Genomic DNA, 22526 nt, shown 5'->3' with positions numbered 1-22526 from the left:
TTTCATGGCTTCATCAGATACCTCGGGTTGCTTTTGCCCTTTGGAGTCTGCAGTTGCCATTGTTCAACATGAGGACAAGAGCTGTGTCAATTAAAGTCAAAGAAGCCATTGTAAGGCTGAAAAACAAGAAGAAAACCATTGGAGACATTGCGAAAGCCTTAGGATGACCAAAATCAACTGTCTGGAATATCTTGACGAAAGAACACACTGGTGAGCTCAGTAATCACAAAGTAACTGGTAGGTCAAGGAAGACCTCCACTGCTGATAACAGAAGAATCCTCACTATGGTCATGAAAAAGCCCCCAACGCCTGTCCAACAGATCAGAAACAGACTTCAGGGGGCCGATGTGTGTGTGTATGTTAGAGATGACTATCAGCAGAAGACTTCATGAACAGAAATACAGAGGACACATTGCAAAATGAACACTACAGAAACAGGAGGGCCAGATTACACTCTGAGAAAAAGGACCACAAAGAACCTGCAGAATTCTAGGAAAAGGTCTTGAGGACAGACGAGACAAAGATGAACCTCATCAGAGTGATGTGCGAGAGCAAAGTGTGAAGATGAAGAGGAACTGCACGAGATCCAAATCAGATCACCTCATTTACTAAACGTGGCAGTAAAGGTGTTATGGTTTGGGCATGTATGGCTGCCACAGGTCCTGGCACACTTTACTGATGATGGAACAGCTGGTAGCATGAAGCACAAAATATTCTGAGGTGTATAGAAACATCTGATCTGCTCTTTGTAGTTTCAATAAATGCCTCCAAACACTTTGGATGGTGCTAAATTCTACAACAAGATAATGATCCGAACATACTGCTAAGGTAACAGACGAGTTTATGAAAGCTAAAAAAGTCACCAGATTCAAGTCCAATTGAGCAGACCTTCCATATGCTGAAGAGAAAACTGAAGGGGACAAGACCCCTGAAAGAAGCAGGAGCTGAAGATGGCTGCATGAGAGACTTGGCAGAGCATCACCAGAGAAGAAGACCCTCAGCACCTGCTGATGTCTGTGAATGGCAGACTTCAAGCAGTCATTGCATATGAGGGATATGTGACGATGACGATGGCTTTAATAGACCTGCCATTGCTGTGTTCAAAGATTATGGTGCCCTGAAATGGGGGGCGGGGGACTGTTTATAAAAAGTGTTTGTCATTACTATATGGTGTGACTGAAATACACGCAAATAACCTTAAATGAAAGTCTGCAATGTGCACTTTAATCACATCTGAATTGTTTAAATTTGTAAGTTTAAACTGTGGAGCAGAGGTTTAAACCAAAGAATAATCCAAATATGACCGAGGACACTGTATGCATACACATGTACACATACATACAGTACATATACTGTATATTCCTCAACACATGATTTTTGAATGTACGTCTTTATATATAAAAAATACAATGCTAAACACAGCTTTGTATAGAGGGGTCTTCTGTTCCTTGGCTTTGTGGATTTGTCAGCTATGGGGTATAATGTTGCCCGCCCTGTATAGTCCTTAATTTATTATTCTTCTTTTAAACAGAGCTGCTCACGCAGTGTTGGTGACATTCTGCTGAGCCATGGCTTATGGCCAGGTATAAATTAAGGATGAGATATTTGAACAAGTTAAGCTTCACTGGCAGTGTGGATCCATATGGGCTCACTGAATACATTATGCGTCAGTTTACAAGTTATAAGCCGTTGCAAGCACACAATTTATTAATGACTGGCTGCAAGATTTTCAAAAATGTACAAGGCAGCAAACTGTGAGACAGCAGCCATTCCAGCCAAGGTTAAGTTGGCCAAGTAGCCGCCTTCTTATGCAGTTTTAACTGCACATGAAGGGAAAGTAGTGTACATTGGTTACCGGACTGCCACACCGGTAGTCGTCACTTAATATTTACAAAACAATACTGTGTTAGTGTTATTCATTCATTCATTTATTTATGTACGGTATTTTCAATTCAGTTTTGCTAAACAAGTTCTCTTGAAAGGCCAGAACTTCCATAACTAAAATGTTTTTTCATCCATTTACAGCTTTAGAATTTAATTTAAAAAATAATATAAGCCAAAAGTGAAATCGATTAAACTTTTTGCTGCAGTCGTGTACTGCTAGTATATTTGGAATGCCAAGTTTCACTTTTACCACTTTGGTGCGTTCACGTGAATCCCAGGTCATCACCTGTGTGGGGTTTGTGAGGTCTCCCTTGTGTCTGCGTGACTTTCCTCCGGTTTCATTCCACAGTTCTCATTACATCTCATCTGAAGGGGCAGGAGTTTCCTCGAAAAGCTTGCATATTGTAATGTTTTTAGTTAGCCAATAAAAGGGGTCATTTTGCTTGACTTCTCACTACATTTATAATGGCTAACACCGTACAACACTCTACACTGTGTGCACAATTATTAGGCAAGTTGTATTTCTGAGGATTAATTTTAATATGGAACAAATACAGTGCTATCAGTCAATGCAAAACGTTAAGAAACCTGAAACCTGAATGTTTTACAAAGGAAATGCAAGTGTGAATATTCTCAGGGGAATACATATGTGTGCACAATTATTACAGAAGTATTAGTGTGCAGAATTATTACGCATCTAAAGGAAAAATGAAAATTTTCCCATCTCAATTGTTTATTTCATCTGATAAAGTGAGAATAATAAGCAACTCAAAATTTACAAAGAAACATTTGACATTTCCAAAAAACAGTGACCCTTCTTTTCAATAACAATCATAAGCCTTCCACTCATAGAGTCTGTCAGTTTCTTGATCAACTTTTTGTGCAGCAGCAACCACAGCCTCCCAAACACTGTTCAGAGAAGTGTACTATTTTCCTTTCACCTTAAATCTCCCATTTAAGAAGGGCCCACAAGTTCTCAATAGAGTTTAGGTCAGGTGAGGAAGGGAGCTTTAAGGCCTTTACTGGCTAGCCACACAGTGGAGTACTTCGATGCATGTGATGGAGCATTGTCCTGCGTAAAAATCATGGTCTTCTTGAAAGATTCAGACTTGTTCCTGTACCACTGCTTGAAGTGTCTTATAAAAAACGGCAGTAGGTTTGGGAGCTGATTTTGAGCCCATCTTCAACCCAAAAAGGACCAACTAGCTCATCTTTTATAATACCAGCCCATACCAGTACCTCACCTCCACCTTGCTGGCATCTGAGTCGAAGTGGAGCTCTGTGCCCATTACTGAACCAGCCACGGGCCCATCCATCTGGTCTGTCAAGAGTCACTCTCATCTCATCAGTCCATAAAACCTTTGAAAAATCGGTCTTCAGATATTTCATGGCCAGGTCTTGACATTTCAACTTATATATCTTGTTCCAGGGTGGTCGGGTTTCTGCCCTCCTTACCTTGGCCACGTCTCTGAGCACTGAACACCTTATACTTCTGGGCACTCTAAGTTGCAGTTCTGAAATATGACAGCACTGGAGGATAATGGGTTCCTGGTAGCTTCACGTTTGATCCTTCTTAAATCTTTGGTAGTTAATTTGCGTCTGTTTTTCTCGACACGTTTCTTGTGACTCTGTTGACTATTTGTATCAAAACGTTTGATGGTTCTGTGATCACGCCACAATATCTTAGCAATTTCAAGAGTACAGTGTCCATTTTAGGACATCCTCCTCCCTTCGAAAAAACTCCATCCTTCCTACTACCTTCGATAAAATATTCCTCCTCCCTGCGAGGAATCCCCAGTCACCCCTCCTCCCTCCTCTCTCCTCTCTCCTCCCTCCTCCATCCGCTCTCAGTTCTCCGATGTCCGTTTTCCGCCATCCACCCTCCTATCTCCGTCATCCGCCTTCAGCTCTCCATCAAACCCCACACTCCCCCCGCCCCCTCATCGACATTTTCGTTAATGAAGTGACGTAATACTTCAGCTCCACCTTCTTCACAAGTTCATTAACCAAATTATTTGTCAATTATATTTCACAGTAAGAATTTACAGCACGACTCAAACGTGGGAACGAAAGTAAATGACGTTAATTGTTGAGTGTCTTTTAATATTGTTTAAGCATACATATTAACACGTGCAATTAAACGTGTGCATTTACGGTGTGATTTTTCAGGCTTAAAAGCTCGCCTTTTATTAAAAAAGGTAAATGCAAACTTTTTTCATTCTGAAGGGCACAAACCACGCAAAAATGTCGGTACACCAGATAAATAAGCGCAACATATTATCAGTTGTATTGTATGCTTACAATACATATAGAAATGTGTTAATCGTTAACTAATAGTATGGGATGGTGTTTTTCAACTCAGCTACAGATGCAGATGGAAACCAGAACTGCTTTGAAAAATACGAACGCCTTAGGACCGATCTGGAATAAGGTAGCACAGCGCCTTGATTTAAACGATTCCATGTCTTGGTGGGTTTGCGTTGCTTGTTGTCAATATCTTTACACCTGTTTTTAAGGCTTATTGACTGAAAGGGGCTTTCGTGAAAAAAGTTAGGGCTTTGCTACAGGATACACCCTCCACAAGTTAAGGAAGTTAAAAATAAAGGTATATATTTCTGTTTTATTTAAACCTTTTAAGTTTGTATGCGGGCGGCATGGTTAATGAACTTGTGAAGAAGGTGGAGCTGAAGTATTACGTCACTTCATTAACGAAAATGTCGATGAGGGGGGGGGGGGGGGAGTGTGGGGTTTGATGGAGAGCTGAAGGCGGATGACGGAGATAGGAGGGTGGATGGCGGAAAACGGACAGCGGAGAACTGAGAGCGGATGGAGGAGGGAGGAGGGGTGACTGGGGATTCCTCGCAGGGAGGAGGAATATTTTGTCGAAGGTAGTAGGAAGGATGGAGTTTTTTCGGAGGGAGGAGGATGTCCTAAAATGGACACTGTACAAGAGTGCTGCATCCCTCCGAAAGACATTTTACAATTTTGACTTTTCAGAGCCAGTTAAATCTCATTTTGCCCGAGGAAAACAAGCCGCCTAATAATCATGCACACCTTGATATAGAGTGTCGATCTCCTTAGACTGCACCCTCCCTAAATACACAAATACACATCACCTGATATGGTTAAATCCAATAAGCATTCAAGTGATTCCCGGGGTCCTCCCTGCGTGGAGTTTGCATGTTCTCCCCGTGTCTGCGTGGGTTTCCTCCGGGCGCTCCGGTTTCCTCCCCACAGTCCAAAGACATTGCAGGTTAGGTGGATTGGCGATTTCTAAATTGGCCCTAGTGTGTGCTTGGTGTGTTTGTGTGTGTCCTGCGGTGGGTTGGCACCCTGCCCAGGATTGTTTCCTGCCTTGTGCCCTGTGTTGGCTGGGATTGGCTCCAGCAGACCCCCGTGACCCTGTGTTTGGATTCAGCAGGTTGGAAAATGGATGGAATGGTATAATACAGCTTGGAGTTGGAATGTATGCATAAAATGATAATATGGTCAAATAATCACTTGCCTAATAATTTTTGCACACAGTGTAGTACTACATCCCACAGTCCAAAAATCAAGCAGGATGGGTGGATTGCCAAAATTAAAAATTGGCCCTTATGTGCGTGTTTGTCCTTCTATGGACTGGCACCCTGTCCAGGATTTCTTCCTGCCTAGCACCCTATTTTAGCAGGGACAGAATCCCCGCCACCAGCTATGGGCAGCACAGTGTCACAGTGGTAGAGCTGCTGCCGGCTCTAACTGGGTGCTCCAGTTTCCTGCCATAGTCCAAAGACATGGAGGTTAGGTGACAACTGCCAATCCAAAATAGGCCGTAGTGTGTGGGTGAGTGTGTGTTCGCCCTGCGAAGGACTGGCGCCTAAGTCTAGGATTTGTTCCCACTTTGTGCCCTATGCTAGCTAAGATAGGCTCGAGCAAATGACTGACTGCAGTTCAGAGAAATGTGGCTTCTTATTTGGTATGTAACAAAAAAGAACTTCCTTTCAAGATAAAACTGCATATAGTTTTGTGAAAATAAAGACCAAACATTAAATGTGTAACACTTCACTCCAAATGCAATTCAACATTAAAAAAATGGCACTTCTGGCTAACCAGGTGATAGTTTATTCATTTTATCCAATTGACTAAAGTGAAAGGTCAGAGTTACATCACAAGTCTAAGAATTTGGGTAGCATTCCTTTCTTCAAATTGTCCGACTTCTAACTCTGTGTTAATGTGGAATTTCCAACTTGAAAATTCACATTTACCGCTTGTCCAATAGCACGTGAACGCAGCTTTTGGCCTTATGCAATGGTGCAATATCTAATGGGCAAAAAATAAATGAACAAACAACATCTGACGCAGTGTTTTGTGAAATCAAGCATTATCCAAGAATTTTCACTTTGGTCCATCATCTTCTTAATATATAAAGCACGGTCGTTGTACGAATGTTTGTTTGTCCGCCATACAAATCTACACCGGGTGTCCGACTGCCACCAAACTGGGGATGGGGCTCCTTTGTGACCAGAAGGTGGTCATGGGGTATGTTTGGTTGGGAAAAATGTTCATGGTGAAGCGCAGGGCACCTTTTCACCAATACAACGTTCGGCACACGTCCCCATACTTATCATCGACAAGATGGCCGCACGTTGCAACAGACGTTAACAGCAATGCCATGTAGCGGCACGTTTGGTCCCTGTGACATCACACTTTACCAATGTTTTAAATTGCCAACAGATGGCGGAAGTGTCCAAGTATGAGAAGGCCGACTGCTTTCATCAGGTGAAGGGGAACTGCCATATGGATGTAAAACGTGAACAACCCAATGCGCATGACTGGCTTTCCGTATTTGTGGTGCTATTTGCTTGCTTTCCGACTCACATTATGATTTCAGTCTTGGTCTTTCTGACTGACTGGTGCCATTTGTTCACTTTCCGAAATATTGTAAATAACGTACATTCATCTCACTGTGGAGCTTATTCCATACGTGATACCATGTAACATATTATATTATAATTGTCCTGCTTTTCGCTAATATACCCATGCCACCATAAAAAGTCCACTTCTGATGCCAGAAAAAAGTCTATTTCAAGGGCGTCTGAAACATTGCGCAAGATGTGAAGATGTTTTCATACCAGAAATTCCGCTGATTCCGAATGATTTACCCTTTGATTTAAAACGGGTACAATTTCATGTTCGTTTGGCTTTTGCTATGTCAATTAATAAGACTCAAGGGCAATCACTGCAAGTTAAACACGTCAATTTGGAAAATCCATGCTTTTCACACGGACAACTCTACGTAGCATGTTCTAGAGTGGGAAATCCTCAGAATTTGTTCATTTTCGTGCCACAAGGCAAAACAAAAAATATAGTGTATCCAAATGCTCTGGAATGACCACTTATATTACCTATTACAATAAAATGTGAATCAGAAAACTGTTTGTTCTATTTCTATGTTCTGTTTCTTTCATTTAGGAAATTCACCGGTTATACAGTAGATTCCCAGGCAACGCCGGGTACACCCTGCTAGTTACTTATACACATTAGTCACAGAAGCGCTTTCATTAGGACTCTCAAACATGGTTAACACACAGCAGCAGCTCAGTTTCCTCCATTCATCCATTTTCTTTTCCAAGTCAATCAAATTTTTGGATGGGCCTAGCTGTGAGAGAATAAAGTGAACAAATAAGGGCTGATACAGTCATTTAGGGGTAACATAGCTTTTTATACATTAAAAAAGCAATATATAGCATTTGTCTTAGAAACAGCATGAAGAGATAGCTGAAAGGGTTAAGTGATAAACAGAATGGTCCAGGGATGGCTTTATAAATTGACCGATGGCATGTTCTTGAAGGAACTCAGTAAGGCTGGACAGTTGTTACTTACACAGTCTTCCATAAAAGAATAAGAGCTGAACTTAAAGGATATTGAGAAGAACAAGAATGCAGTAGAAAGGAGACTTTAATTTGGGTGTGTAAGCCAATGAACTAAATCAGAGTAAATGCAAGCCAGTGAGCCAAACAGACTAGGTAATAATTTAGCACTATTATAAAAATTCAGTCATCTATAAGCATGACTCTTTGTCTTTGTTCTGTCACCATTGGCAGACACCTCTGCTCAGGGTACTATCCCTTGGCAGACTGCTGTAACAATGTGCTCCCTCTTCATGAGGAGAAATCCAAGACGCATGAACAAGCTTCCTCCTGTCTGCTTTCTGACTCAGACACCTTAAGAGGAAACAAATTTCTTTAACTAGGGGGCTCTGCCCCCTGCTTGTCAACCTCCGTGCGGGCGCTACATGCTAGCCAATTCGCGGCTCTGCAGCTCACATATGAGGAAGCGGATGTACAGTACAATTTAAACAGATTTGTTACATATGCATAATAGAACAATTCTCATGAAAATAAACTATTTTACACTACAGTGAGTAATTAACCATAGTATAGTAAAATGTAATAAATTGAAAGAAAATTGTGTTTCATGTTGTGTTAGAGTTATTCGTTGCGTTATACATTTTCTTTTTGTTTGGCTTTGAAATTTGCTTTGAATTTTGATTCTGTGTTTGGAGTTACATCGTGACAATATAACGTATAACTGCCCGTGAATTAATCTTCTCTCTAATAAATAAACCGACTTTTTCGAATGTTTGTCCCTGTGATTTGTTAATTGTCATAGCAAAAGCTACTCTCACGGGAAACTGTAAACGTTTCAATACGAACAGTGTATCAAGATCTCTTTTGGTGTCTAAATGTTATCCCCTGAAGATGTACTACATTACCTTTCTTGTTGCCTGTTAAAATTTTACATGTCAGAATTGTTCGTCCAATTTTGAATACAATTAATCTTGTCCTATTGCATAGCTCATCACTCAGACATAAATTATACAATAACATTACGATACATCCTTCTTTCAACAGTAATTCGGCCGGTGGAAGACCAGACGGTGTTAACGGTTGTAGATATTCTACGGAATATTGTAAGTTGATGTTTTCATCTTCTGCACCATCACCACCAACTGCTTCAGCAGAGTCTATTGATACGCATTTAATCAATTTGCTGTGTAACCAATCAACAATTTTCACGTTAATTCGTTTGACTTCATCGTTTCTCGGTGCTAGGACTGCCTGTGTACTCATTCCTTCTGTTGATATCCCTTCAGGATGAAATTATTCAATAAGATCAACTGGGAACATAAAGTAAGGAAAACGTAAAAATTTATTAGAACTAAGAGAGCAGGAACTGTGTCTGTCAAAAGCATTCACACGAATGAGAGGTGAGAGGGCCGCGTGCGTGGTTGAATATGGTTAAGAGGAGGGCGGGACGTTAATTCGTTTGACTTCGTTTCTTGGTGCTAGGATTGCCAGTGTACTCATTTCTTCTGTTGATAACCCGTCGGGATGAAATTCTTCAATAAGATTTGGACACAAGTCTTCATTTATTTATTAAAATTTATAAGAGCTGAGAGTGCAGGAACCGAGTCTGACAAAAGCACTCATACGAATGAGAAGTGAGAGGACCGCGGGCATGGGCTGTTAACCGAAAATGGTTGAGAGGAGGGAGGGACTTGAAAAAAATCTCTTGGTAATAGTCTCCCTCAAGATTTTCTTTTATAATAGAGAGATGTATTTCCAACTTATTATTTCTTCCACACAGTAGCAGTGGGCACAAGGCAGGGACAGGGCAGCACTCCACCCCAGGGCCTCTTCAAGCATGTGCGCCCCCAGCATGCCAAATGGGAGCAGCAAGTTAACCTAATTCACATAACATTGATTCTGTTTTAAGAGGTCTTTTAATAAGCGTTTTATAAAGGGAACTCCACCGCAGAATCAATGAAACAGTCCGCAACATCAACAGTTCAAACATCCAAACATCACATTTTCATTCACATAAGCAGCTCAATGTGCTTGAGACGGCCTATTTGATAAAATTCTCTAATGAAGTATCCCTTGAACAACACGCACTGAAACATCCACCCGAATTCCAATTATTGGATTTACAGCACTGCCCTTAAACAAACCGACAAGCACAAACTAGAAGAATTACACATACAGCCTCACCACAGTACCTTGTGAGCAGTGATTTGGAAATATTCTGTTTTCACAAAAAAAGACCCACACGCCTTCCTATCAAAGAACACGGAGATTTACTTTATCTCAGAGCAGCTGCAGGCTGACTAGTTGAAACTGTAAATTATAAATGTCTAGGAGCATTTAAAGCAAAAGGAAATAGTGGAATAAAACTGGGTATTGCACAAACTCATGCCCCATTCAAATGAATGATTCCATAAAGATGTAGATGTTTGCCATTTTACTTTTATACAAGCCAGGCAATGATTTAAAAATGTACACGTAGACACATTTTCCCAATACAATTATTATATCCTAGTATAAAAGAACAATTGTATTACTGTAAAAGTAGGGGGTAAAAATGACAAAATATCACTGGATTATGAAAATGGTTGAAATAAAATAAAATGGTGTTCCTTAATGAGGCGGCCTTCACAATGGTGCATTACGCAGAGCTATCAATCAGTTCAATAGGTGCATTTTTTTTTTGTTCTTTATTTCGCCTTATACAATTTTTTTCTTTTTATTAATTTTAATTGTAATCATTCCATACAAATAGATCAATTTATAATCAAACAAATTAAAGACAAATCAGACCCCACCCCAGAGAAGGAGAGCTTAGCTAAAGGAGAATTGCTTAGGGCTTTTTAATAAGACAACAATAAGCAAAGGAAAGGGAGAAATAAATATATATGTAAATAAGAGATGGAGAAGGGAATAAAATGCGGCAATAGTTATTCTCTTATTCTAAAATAATATTGATCAGATCCTGCCAGGTTTTGAAAAAATTTTGTACAGATCTTCTAACTGAGAATTTGATTTTTTCCAATTTCAAATAATATAAAACATCGGTTTCCTACTGACTTATCAGAGGAGAGTTAGGATTCTTCCAATTTAACAGAATAAGTCTGAGTGCCAAAAGTGTAGTAAATGCAATCACCTTTTGCTTGTCCTTTTCCACTTCAATTTCTTGTATTAGGAATTTGTTAGTTTTTCGCATACCCCTTGGGGTCAGAGCGCCAGGGTCAGCCATTGTACAGTGCCACTGAAGCAATTGAAGGTTAAGGGCCTTGCTCAAGAGCCCAGCAGAGTAGGATCTCCTTTAGCAGTGACGGGGATTCGAACCGGCAACCTTCGGATACCAGTGCAGATCCTTAGCCTCGGAGCACCACTCCGCCCCATAGTTTATAAAAGTGTCCACAAAAGGTACTTTAGCCTCCAAATGTAAATCGGTGGGCAGAAAAGTTAATCCTGAAAATGCCTAAATGACCAGCCTTACTTTACCATAAATGTACACCCCAGCAACTCTTATTGAGGGCTGGCTACCTCTGTAAAGGATTCAACGCTAATCCTCTGAAATACCTTCACACAACGGCGGATGCCAAACTTGCTGTCAGTTTCCCCCACTGCAAGGACTGTAACTGTGGATTACCCTAGCATAGGGCAGAAGCCTGCTGCTGCTGGGGTCACAAAACACAGCCTGCTCCCTGCTCAGTACCTCTGAAAGGAAATAACTTGAAGGAGCACAGCTCATTACGTTACTGAAACATCAGCCCTCATGTCATGGATTAGCATTGCTAGTGTCGGTCAACAACCAAGGCAATATACTCTCATGGCCCACTTTATTAGGTACCCCTTACTTGTACTAAGTTAGACCCCCTTTTGCCTTCAGAGCTGCCATAATTCTTCATGGCGTAGATTCAACAAGGTTGCTGTAAACACTCCTCAGTGATTTTGGCTCCACATTGACATGATAGCATCAAACGGTTTGCTGCAGATTTGTCAGCTGCTTATCCATGATGCGATTCCTTCTGCTCCGCCACATCCAAATGGTGCTCTGTTGGATTGAGATCTGCTGACCTGTGGAGGCCATCCTTTTGAGCACACTGAACTCATTGTCATGCTTCAATAAACCACTGTGAGATGATCTGAGCTTTGTGACATGGCATGTTATCCCGCTGGAAGGAGCCATCAGAAGATGGGGACACTGCAGTCATAAAGGATGGACATGGTCAGCAACAATACTCAGGTAGGCTGTAGCATTTAAATGATGCTCAACTGGTACTAAGGGGGGTGCAAGGTGTACCAAGAAAATAATTCCCCTGCACCATTACATCACCACCACCACCAGTAGTCTAAACTCTCAATACAATGCAGAATGGATCCATGCTTTCATGTTTTTGACGCCACCATCTGAATGTTGCAGCAGAAATCGAGACTCATCAGACCAGGAAACGTTTTTTCAATCTTCTATTGTCCAATTTTGCTGACCCCGTGTATTGTAGCCTCAGTTGCCTGTTCTTAGCTCACAGGAGTGTCACCCACTTGGGTCTCCTGCTGCTGTAGCCAACCTGCTTGAAGGTTTGCCGTGTTGTGCAGTCAGAGATGCTCCTCTGCACACCTCGGTTGTAACGAATGCTTATTTGAGTTCCTGTTGCCTTTCCATCAGCTCACACCAGTCTGGCCATTCTCCTCTAACATCAACAATGCATTTTCACCCACAGAGCTGCCGCTCACTGGATATTTTCCCTTTTTCGGCCCACTCTCTGTAAACCCTAGAGATGGCTGTGTGTGAAAATCCAGGTAGATCATCAGTTTCTGAAATACTCAGAATTCAAGTTGGAGTCTGGCACCACCAATCAGGCCACATTCAAAGTCACTTCAATCACGTTGCTTCCCCATTCTGATGCTCGGTGTGAATTTCAGCAGGTTGTCTTGACAAGGTCTACGTGCATTGGGTGACTGCCGTGTGATTGGCTGATTAGAGATTTGCAACAACAAGCAGTTGAACTGGCGAACCTAATAAAATGTTCAGTGAGTGTATAATGAGATAATACCTAGAATTTATTTAAAAAACACAGGCATACACCCAATTACTAGCTAAAATAATTCCCAAACCACCTGAACAATTCAATTTGGGAGTCAAACAGCAAGCTTTACATCAAGTGACTAATTGGTTTTCGGTTTCTACAGTTTTTGTCTTCGGTAGAGCAGACATGATGCTCGTTTTTTTTCTCTTTCTCTCATGATTTCTCGTTCTGTGTCATTTGAGACATCTCCCAGAATGCTTTTCAAATCCATCCATCCATCCATCCATTGTCTCCCGCTTATCCGAGGTCGGGTCGCGGGGGCAGCAGCTTGAGCAGAGATGCCCAGACTTCCTCTCCCCGGCCACTTCTTCTAGCTCTTCCGGGAGAATCCCAAGGCGTTCCCAGGGCCAGTTGAGAGACATAGTCCCTCAACGTGTCCTGGGTCTTCCCTGGGGGCCTCCTCCCGGTTGGACGTGCCCGGAACACCTCACCAGGGGAGGCGTCCAGGAGGCATCCTGATCAGATGCCCGAGCCACCTCATCTGACTCCTCTCGATGCGGAGGAGCCGCGGCTCTACTCTGAGCCCCTCCCGGATGACTGAGCTTCTCACCCTGTCTTTAAGGGAAAGCTCAGACACCCTGCGGAGGAAACTCATTTCAGCCGCTTGTATTCGCGATCTCGTTCTTTCGGTCACTACCCATAGTTCATGACCATAGGTGAGGGTAGGAACATAGATCGACTGGTAAAATTGAGAGCTTCGCCTTGCGGCTCAGCTCCTTTTTCACCACGACAGACCGATTGCAGCGCCCGCATTACTGCGGATGCCGCAGCCGATCCGCCTGTCGATCTCACGCTCCATTCTTCCCTCACTCGTGAACAAAGATCCCGAGATACTTGAACTCCTCCACTTGAGGGCAGGGATCTCGCTACCAACCCTGAGAGGGCACTCCACCCTTTTCCGGCTGAGGACCATGGTCTCGGATTTGGAGGTGCTGATTCTCATCCCAGCCGCTTCACACTCGGCTGCGAACCGATCCAGAGAGAGCTGAAGATCACGGCCTGATGAAGCAAACAGGACAACATCATCTGCAAAAAGCAGTGACCCAATCCTGAGCCCACCAAAACCGGACCCCCTCAACGCCCTGGCTGCGCCTAGAAAATTCTGTCCATAAAAGTTATGAACAGAATCGGTGACAAAGGGCAGCCCTGGCGGAGTCCAACTCTCACTGGAAATGGGTTCGACTTACTGCCGGCAATGCGGACCAAGCTCTGGCACCGATCGTACAGGGACCCGAACAGCCCTTATCAGGGGGGCCGGTACCTCATACTCTCGGAGTACCCCCCCACAGGATTCCCCGAGGGACACGGTCGAATGCCTTTTCCAAGTCCACAAAACACATGTAGTCTGGTTGGGCAAACTCCCATGCACCCTCCAGGACCCTGCTAAGGGTATAGAGCTGGTCCACTGTTCCGCGACCAGGACGAAAACCACACTGTTCCTCCTGAATCCGAGGCTCGACTATCCGACGGACCCTCCTCTCCAGGACCCCTGAATAGACTTTTCCAGGGAGGCTGAGGAGTGTGATCCCTCTGTAGTTGGAACACACCCTCCGATCCCCCTTCTTAAAGAGGGGGATCACTACCCCGGTCTGCCAATCCAGAGGCACTGTCCCTGATGTCCATGCGATGTTGCAGAGGCGTGTCAACCAAGACAGTCCTACAACATCCAGAGCCTTGAGGAACTCCGGGCGTATCTGCCACCAAGGAGTTTTTTGACCACCTCGGTGACCTCAGTCCCAGAGATGGGGGAGCCTACCTCTGAGTCCCCAGGCTCTGCTTCCTCATTGGAAGGCATGTTAATGGGATTGAGGAGGTCTTCGAAGTATTCCCCCCACCGACCCACAACGTCCCGAGTCGAGGTCAGCAGCGCAACCATCCCCACCATATACAGTGTTGACACTGCACTGCTTCCCTTCCTGAGACGCCGGATGGTGGACCAGAATCTCCTCGAAAGCCGTCCGAAAGTCATTCTCCATGGCCTCCCCAAACTCCTCCCACGCCCGAGTTTTTGCCTCAGCAACCACCAAAGCCGCATTCCGCTTGGCCTGCCGGTACCTATCAGCTGCCTCCGGGGTCCCACAGGACAAAAGGGTCCTGTAGGACTCCTTCTTCAGCTTGACGGCATCCTTCACCGCCGGTGTCCACCAGCGGGTTCGGGGATTGCCGCCACGACAGGCACCGACCACCTTACGGCCCACAGCTCCGGTCAGCTGCCTCAACAATAGAGGCACGGAACATGGCCCATTCGGACTCAATGTCCCCCCACCTCCCTCGGGATGTGGTCGAAGTTCTGCCGGAGGTGGGAGTTGAAGCTACTTCTGACAGGGGGCTCTGCCAGACGTTCCCAGCAGACCCTCACAACACGTTTGGGCCTACCACGCCTGACCGGCATCCTCCCCCACCATCGAAGCCAACTCACCACCAGGTGGTGATCAGTTGACAGCTCCGCCCCTCTCTTCACCCGAGTGTCCAAGACATGTGGCCGCAAGTCCGACGACACGACCACAAAGTCGATCATCGAACTGAGGCCTAGGGTGTCCTGGTGCCAAGTGCACATATGAACACCCCTATGCTTGAACATGGTGTTCGTTATGGACAATCCGTGACGAGCACAGAAGTCCAATAACAAAACACCGCTCGGGTTCAGATCGGGGGGGCCATTCCTCCCAATCACGCCCTTCCAGGTCTCACTGTCATTGCCCACGTGAGCATTGAAGTCTCCCAGCAGAACGAGGGAGTCCCCAGAAGGTATGCCCTCTAGCACCCCCTCCAGGGACTCCAAAAAAGGTGGGTACTCCGAACTGCTGTTCGGTGCATACGCACAAACAACAGTTAGGACCTGTCCCCCCACCCGAAGGCGAAGGGAGGCTACCCTCTCGTCCACCGGGGTAAACCCCAATGTACAGGCTCAAGTTGGGGGGCAATAAGTATACCCACACCCTGCTCGGCGCCTCTCACCGGGGGCAACTCCAGAGTGGTAGAGAGTCCAGCCCCTCTCAAGGAGATTGGTTCCAGAGTCCAAGCTGTGCGTCGAGGTGAGTCCGACTATATCTAGCCGGAACCTCTCAACTTCGCGCACTAGCTCAGGCTCCTTCCCCTTCAGAGAGGTGACATTCCACGTCCCAAGAGCCAGTTTCTGTAGCCGAGGATCGGATTTCAAATCCTTTACAGAATAATGCCTTTAAAATGAGGCGCTTCTTTCTAAAATCCAACATCTCCCCGGCTCACCGCATTTAGATCCTGCAAGCACAGGCAACCCTTTGATCCTGTTCGGGCCCCTGTTCCCAGTACAGGGCGCCTCTCCCTCCCATTTACTGCTGCCATTCCCTGCCCTGCGGTGGGGGGTCATCCTGGAGTGGTTTGGTTGTCCCTGCTCCCTGAGCAGCCCTCAGACCCCTCGAGTGTCGGCCACATGTTCCACTCCTGGATTCACTTTCCCATCCTCCCGCTCTGGCTCTGTTCAGTTGCTGCCCTTCTCTCTACGAGGACAAGACAACGCTTGCTGGGATGTGTGGAGGAGAAATTGAGAGAGAGAGAGAGAGAGAGAGAGAGAGAGAGAGAGAGAGAGAGAGAGAGAGAGAAGAATTCTGATTATTATTATTGCATTTACTTGTGTTATTGTGGCTGTGGTGCTTGGAGGGCAGAGTTCAAGAAGAAAAAGAAATTGAAGATCTTCTTGGTGCTTTTAACCTGTGTCCTGAGGGTCAGTTTATTGGGTTTAAAGGGGCAATAGTGCCATCTAGCATTCACACTCTCTAGGAGCGGCTAGAAGATCGTGTTCAGGCAGAGATCATCACACACATCCCAGGAAAAGATGAATGTTTTGGAACCGCCGAGGAACAATAAACTCGTAAAAAGATTTTCATTTGGGAGAGATGGAGTAATATTCACAACAAATCTTGTATGTTACATGATCCGGGCTAACGAGAAACTCAAGTTCTCCATCTGACAGAAGCACTTCCGGTTCGGACCATATATAAAGGACTCCCAATCCTTCTACTTGTTGTCCCGACTCTGTCCTCTCTCCGCGATGCAGGCTTCTTTTTTAAACCTCCCTGATAGGGCACAGGTATGATGCGCCACTACCTCCAAGGCACCTGTTGGATCTGCTCACCTCTGTACATGTACAGTGGTGTGAAAAACTATTTGCCCCCTTCCTGATTTCTTATTCTTTTGCATGTTTGTCACACAAAATGTTTCTGATCATCAAACACATTTAACCATTAGTCAAATATAACACAAGTAAACACAAAATGCAGTTTTTAAATGATGGTGTTTATTATTTAGGGAGAAAAAAAATCCAAACCTACATGGCCCTGTGTGAAAAAGTAATTGCCCCCTTGTTAAAAAATAACCTAACTGTGGTGTATCACACCTGAGTTCAATTTCCGTAGCCACCCCCAGGCCTGATTACTGCCACACCTGTTTCAATCAAGAAATCACTTAAACAGGAGCTGCCTGACACAGAGAAGTAGACCAAAAGCACCTCAAAAGCTAGACATCATGCCAAGATCCAAAGAAATTCAGGAACAAATGAGAACAGAAGTAATTGAGATCTATCAGTCTGGTAAAGGTTATAAAGCCATTTCTAAAGCTTTGGGACTCCAGCGAACCACAGTGAGAGCCATTATCCACAAATGGCAAAAACATGGAACAGTGGTGAACCTTCCCAGGAGTGGCCGACCGACCAAAATTACCCCAAGAGCGCAGAGACGACTCATCCGAGAGGTCACAAAAGACCCCAGGACAACGTCTAAAAAACTGCAGGCCTCACTTGCCTCAATTAAGGTCAGTGTTCACGACTCCACCATAAGAAAGAGACTGGGCAAAAACGGCCTACATGGCAGATTTCCAAGATGCAAACCACTGTTAAGCAAAAAGAACATTAGGGCTCGTCTCAATTTTGCTAAGAAACATCTCAATGATTGCCAAGACTTTTGGGAAAATACTTTGTGGACTGATGAGTCAAAAGTTGAACTTTTTGGAAGGCAAATGTCCCGTTACATCTGGCGTAAAAGGAACACAGCATTTCAGAAAAAGAACATCATACCAACAGTAAAATATGGTGGTGGTAGTGTGATGGTCTGGGGTTGTTTTGCTGCTTCAGGACCTGGAAGGCTTGCTGTGATAGATGGAACCATGAATTCTACTGTCTACCAAAAAATCCTGAAGGAGAATGTCCGGCCATCTGTTCGTCAACTCAAGCTGAAGCGATCTTGGGTGCTGCAACAGGACAATGACCCAAAACACACCAGCAAATCCACCTCTGAATGGCTGAAGAAAAACAAAATGAAGACTTGAGTGGCCTAGTCAAAGTCCTGACCTGAATCCAATTGAGATGCTATGGCATGACCTTAAAAAGGCGGTTCATGCTAGAAAACCCTCAAATAAAGCTGAATTACAACAATTTTGCAAAGATGAGTGGGCCAAAATTCCTCCAGAGCGCTGTAACAGACTCATTGCAAGTTATTGCAAACGCTTGATTGCAGTTATTGCTGCTAAGGGTGGCCCAACCAGTTATTAGGTTCAGGGGGCAATTACTTTTTCACACAGGGCCATGTAGGTTTGGATTTTTTTTTCTCCCTAAATAATAAAAACCACCATTTACAAACTGCATTTTGTGTTTACTTGTGTTATATTTGACTAATGGTTAAATGTGTTTGATGATCAGAAACATTTTGTGTGACAAACATGCAAAAGAATAAGAAATCAGGAAGGGGGCAAATAGTTTTTCACACCACTGTATGTGCGATCGGCCAAGCATCCCAATCAACCCTAGAGCGAAGCACACTCACACACACCTGCACCTGATTGGAGCCTGCTCTCCCCCAAGACGTGATTATTTAAAAATGGCACTTTGCCACCAACCTGTTATAACACCAATACAATTGGAGAACGTCTTCTGTCCAACAACTACCTCCATGTGCTTTACATGAGCACAGCACTTTAAACACATACATCGCATGCAAGTGCTATACAGTGGAACCTCGGTTCACGAATGTCTCTGAACACGTACAAATCGGTTTACGACCAAAAAGTTTGCCAAACTTTAGCATCTGTTCACGACCACACACTCGGTATACGAACAAGCCAGTTTCCCTTTCGGTTTGTGCGCGCCGATGATTTCCGTACGTTTAGTCTGTCCCTGTGCAGCGAGAGAGAGAGCGAGCGAGGGCTGGCATAAGGCCGAGAAGGCAGTTAAAGAATGCACTGGCCTTGTTTTTAAAGAGACTGATTGGAGTATTATTTTAACCTTGTTGTATTTAACGAAGACTTATCTATCGGATTTTAACCTCCACTTCAATTCTGTTTACAGCGATCGGTTCGTAGCGTGCATTGTTGCAATGTTACTTTTCTTGGTTGTTTATTAAATTATGAATTTTTCAAATGTTCATTTTTTTTTCCCTGTGCTTAAAACTCAAAGTGTTTACAGCGAGCGGTTCGGAAGGCTGTAGCGTGAATTCTTACAATGTTACTTTTCTCTGTTCAAATACATATTTACATACAGTATGTACGGTCTGGAACGGATTAATTGTATTTACATACAATCCTATGGGGGAAATTATTTCGGGTCACATCCAAATTGGTTTACGACCAGAGTTTTGGAACGAATTACGGTCATGACCCGAGGTTCCACTGTAGTGGGAAACCTCCATGGCAGCTGGTTTTCATTCCAACCAGTTTCTGAGTCAGTGCGCATCAGCTCTTATTTATTTTTAAATATATACATTGTTTAGTGAGTAGTCCCACAAATATTTCTAAGTAATTCATAAACACTTGTATTCCTTGCCAGAGCTTTAAATCATACATTTTCTTTTTTTTTTTATTACTTTTAAATGTACCCTTTGCTGTAGAGTTGGCTCCCTTAATTATATCCAAATGCTGATGATCTCATTGTTTAGTGAGCTGTCTTCCTTTATTCTGTTATTTGAAGAAATTCTTCTCCCCCCACACACTTTAAACCCTTACGTTCCCCTTGCCATTTCTTTTTCACTTAACCCATTTTCTATAGCAGTGGTTCCCAAACTCGGTCCTGGGGACCCGCGGTGGCTGCAGGTTTTTGCTCCAACCAGACTCACAATCGGTGATAATAATCGATAACAACTAATCTCATTTAATTAGCTGCTCTTTTTTTACTCTTATTCTGCATTCGGAAAAACACAACAGTGTGGTTTTTACATTTATAAAAGACATTTAGAAAAGCATTTATAGCTTTAGAAAAAAACCTAACTCTCTTTTGTTGTTTTCCTATTATTTTCCCCTTTTCCTGTGTAGTTTGCTCCCTTCATTTAACCCTAAAAGTGACAATTAACAACCAGCACAGCAGACACTCGGGATCGACTTCAGTGTCAGACCAGCTAATTAGTAAATCAAATAAATAACCAGAACAGCTGGAAAAGCAGAATGAAAATTCGGTTGAAAATACTGTTAACAACTTAAAAAAAAAAAAAAAAAACATATTCCCCATATAAGTGCTTATTACATTTTAATAAAAATCTACCAACCTTAGTTTGTAATTTCTACATTGACTCCAAAACACAGAAACTGGGAAATAACGACTCACTTAATTAGGCTAAGAGTCCAATAAAAAACAGAAGTTGGTGGAAACAAAAACCTACAGCCACACTGGGTGCCCAGGACCGAGTTTGGGAAGCACTGTACTATAGGGCAGGGGTCGCCAAGTCCGGTCCTGGAGGACCACCGTGGCTGCAAGTTTTCATTCTAACCCTTTTTTTTTTTTTTTTTTTTTTTTAAATGAGTGTCCTGTTTGTGCTGCTAATGAACTTCTTGTCAATTCATTTTAATTGAATTGCTTTTTTAAGATTTGTTCCCCTGAATTTCTTCATTTCTTTCCTTAAATGGCACCCAAACAGAAATGAAATGTGAAGTGAGGGAGCCAACAGAAGACCAACTAAGTCAGGGCCTCAAACTCCAACCAATTTCAGTCCAACCAGCTACTTAATAAGGTGCTGAGTCTCGTTGTTAATTAAACCCGCTCTTTAATTTCAAGGTTGGTTGCTTCTCTCATTGTGCATTAGCAGACATTTCTGAAATTGATGATTTTCTCTTTTCTGTTAAAATATTTTGTGAACCTGAGCAGATCAACATTCCTGAGACCTTCATCTTTTTTTATTTACAGAGATTGTACTTTGGACACCAGTTGTTTTGGCTCATTTTGTATCTCATTATTGTTTAGCTGCTAATTAAGGAAAAAGAAACAGTTAAGGGGTCTTGAGTTTTCAAGAGCAAATCAATTACAATTAATTCAAAAGTGAATTAGCAGCAAAAACGGGTCACTAATTAAGAAAACGGTTAGAATGAAAACCTGCAGCCACAGTGATCCGGAGTTGGTGAACCCTGCTATAGGGTTTGCTCCCTTGATTACATCTTTTAAGATGAACAAAACAGGAAGCCATGACTTGCCGAATTCACTGGGCTGCTCATTTGTAAGATGCGATTCTTAATGAGCTGTCGAGTGAAATGACCGCGAAGTCATCAGGGCCTCCTTTAGCATTCCATGTCATTTGCCCCATCGGTGTACTGATCATTACTAATGTTCTGGTGTAGAGAATCTTCAATTGTTCAACTGAAAAATTTTTATATTAAATTTGTAATTGTTTTGCTCAAACACACCAGGATGAACTGAATTTACAGGATTTTAATTACAGGTTTTGCAAATGTCCTTTTGATGTTGTACAAGTAATGTATGCAATTGTTCCAGTCAGTTCCTTATTCAATTACTTTATTACCTGGGAATGGGAAATGAGCATATACAGCAGAATCTGTTATAATTCATTTATAAATTGAGAACAGGAGGATGGTATAGCAATAGGAATTACCAAAATTAGTATACAACTTGGGAAAGGAAGGAGTGTGGAGGTACTTAACAGTAGAATCCCTGAAGCCGGTGAAAATTTTCGTTGTCCCAGACCACCTTAATTATCCTTGCAGCTCCTTACCACTGAATCAATTATCTGGTCATTAGTGGCTTGCATCATATCAAACTTTAACTTCATTATCCATGAAAAATAAAAAATTCTTAAATTTTTTTCACTGCCAGAGCTACAAAACACGTGACTCAACAAGACAAAACAGTCAATTATCTGCACTTCTGTGATAATTCTGTTGGGCTTGGCTGTACAGCTTTCCCTGTGCACTTGTTGGAATCATGGTGTGTAAAGTTTTTGACATTGATCAGTGTGAGAGACGGCCAGCAGCTTATCCCAGCCGCTAGATGGAGTCTTCCCTGCAGCATAGAGGTGCCCTGGACTCCCGCAGGGCATCAGGGGAGATGGAGTTTGGATTCACAGCCCTGCTGGGGACCGTGGGTTCCACAGTGTGACGCTGCAGGGAGAGTACTCCCAAGTCACGGGGACGGAAGAACAGAAGTCACTGTTTTCACTTTACAGGCTTCCACTGGGATCTCTCATTAGGAAACAATGTTAATTTTCACTCGCATGCATATGACACCCAGTTATACCTTTCTTTTAGACCAAATGAAGTTTCTCCGATGTCTTTAATTAGTTGTGTTAGTGAATTAAAGGAGTGGATGAATGAGAACTACTTGTCTTTAAACACCAATAAAACAGAGATGTTAATTGTTGGAGGGAATGACGCTGATCACAACAATATTTTGTCGTCATTTAACTCAGTTGGAATCCCCATTAATTTTACTGAATCAGCCCGCAATCTCAGAGTTCTCTTTGACTCTAGCATGTCATTTAAAGTG

General features: G+C 43.3%; 1 protein-coding gene across 2 annotated transcripts in view; it reads right to left on the bottom strand.

The window, feature by feature from the left end:
* Window positions 1-22526, bottom strand: part of wdr62 (WD repeat domain 62) — a 242829-nt gene that overhangs the window by 173621 nt on the left and 46682 nt on the right. The gene's annotated exons all lie outside the window — the stretch shown is intronic.

This window comes from Erpetoichthys calabaricus, chromosome 1 (assembly GCF_900747795.2).
Source record: "Erpetoichthys calabaricus chromosome 1, fErpCal1.3, whole genome shotgun sequence".
NCBI classification, from domain to species: Eukaryota; Metazoa; Chordata; class Cladistia; order Polypteriformes; family Polypteridae; genus Erpetoichthys; species Erpetoichthys calabaricus.
This window is presented reverse-complemented; position numbering and strand designations above follow the sequence as displayed.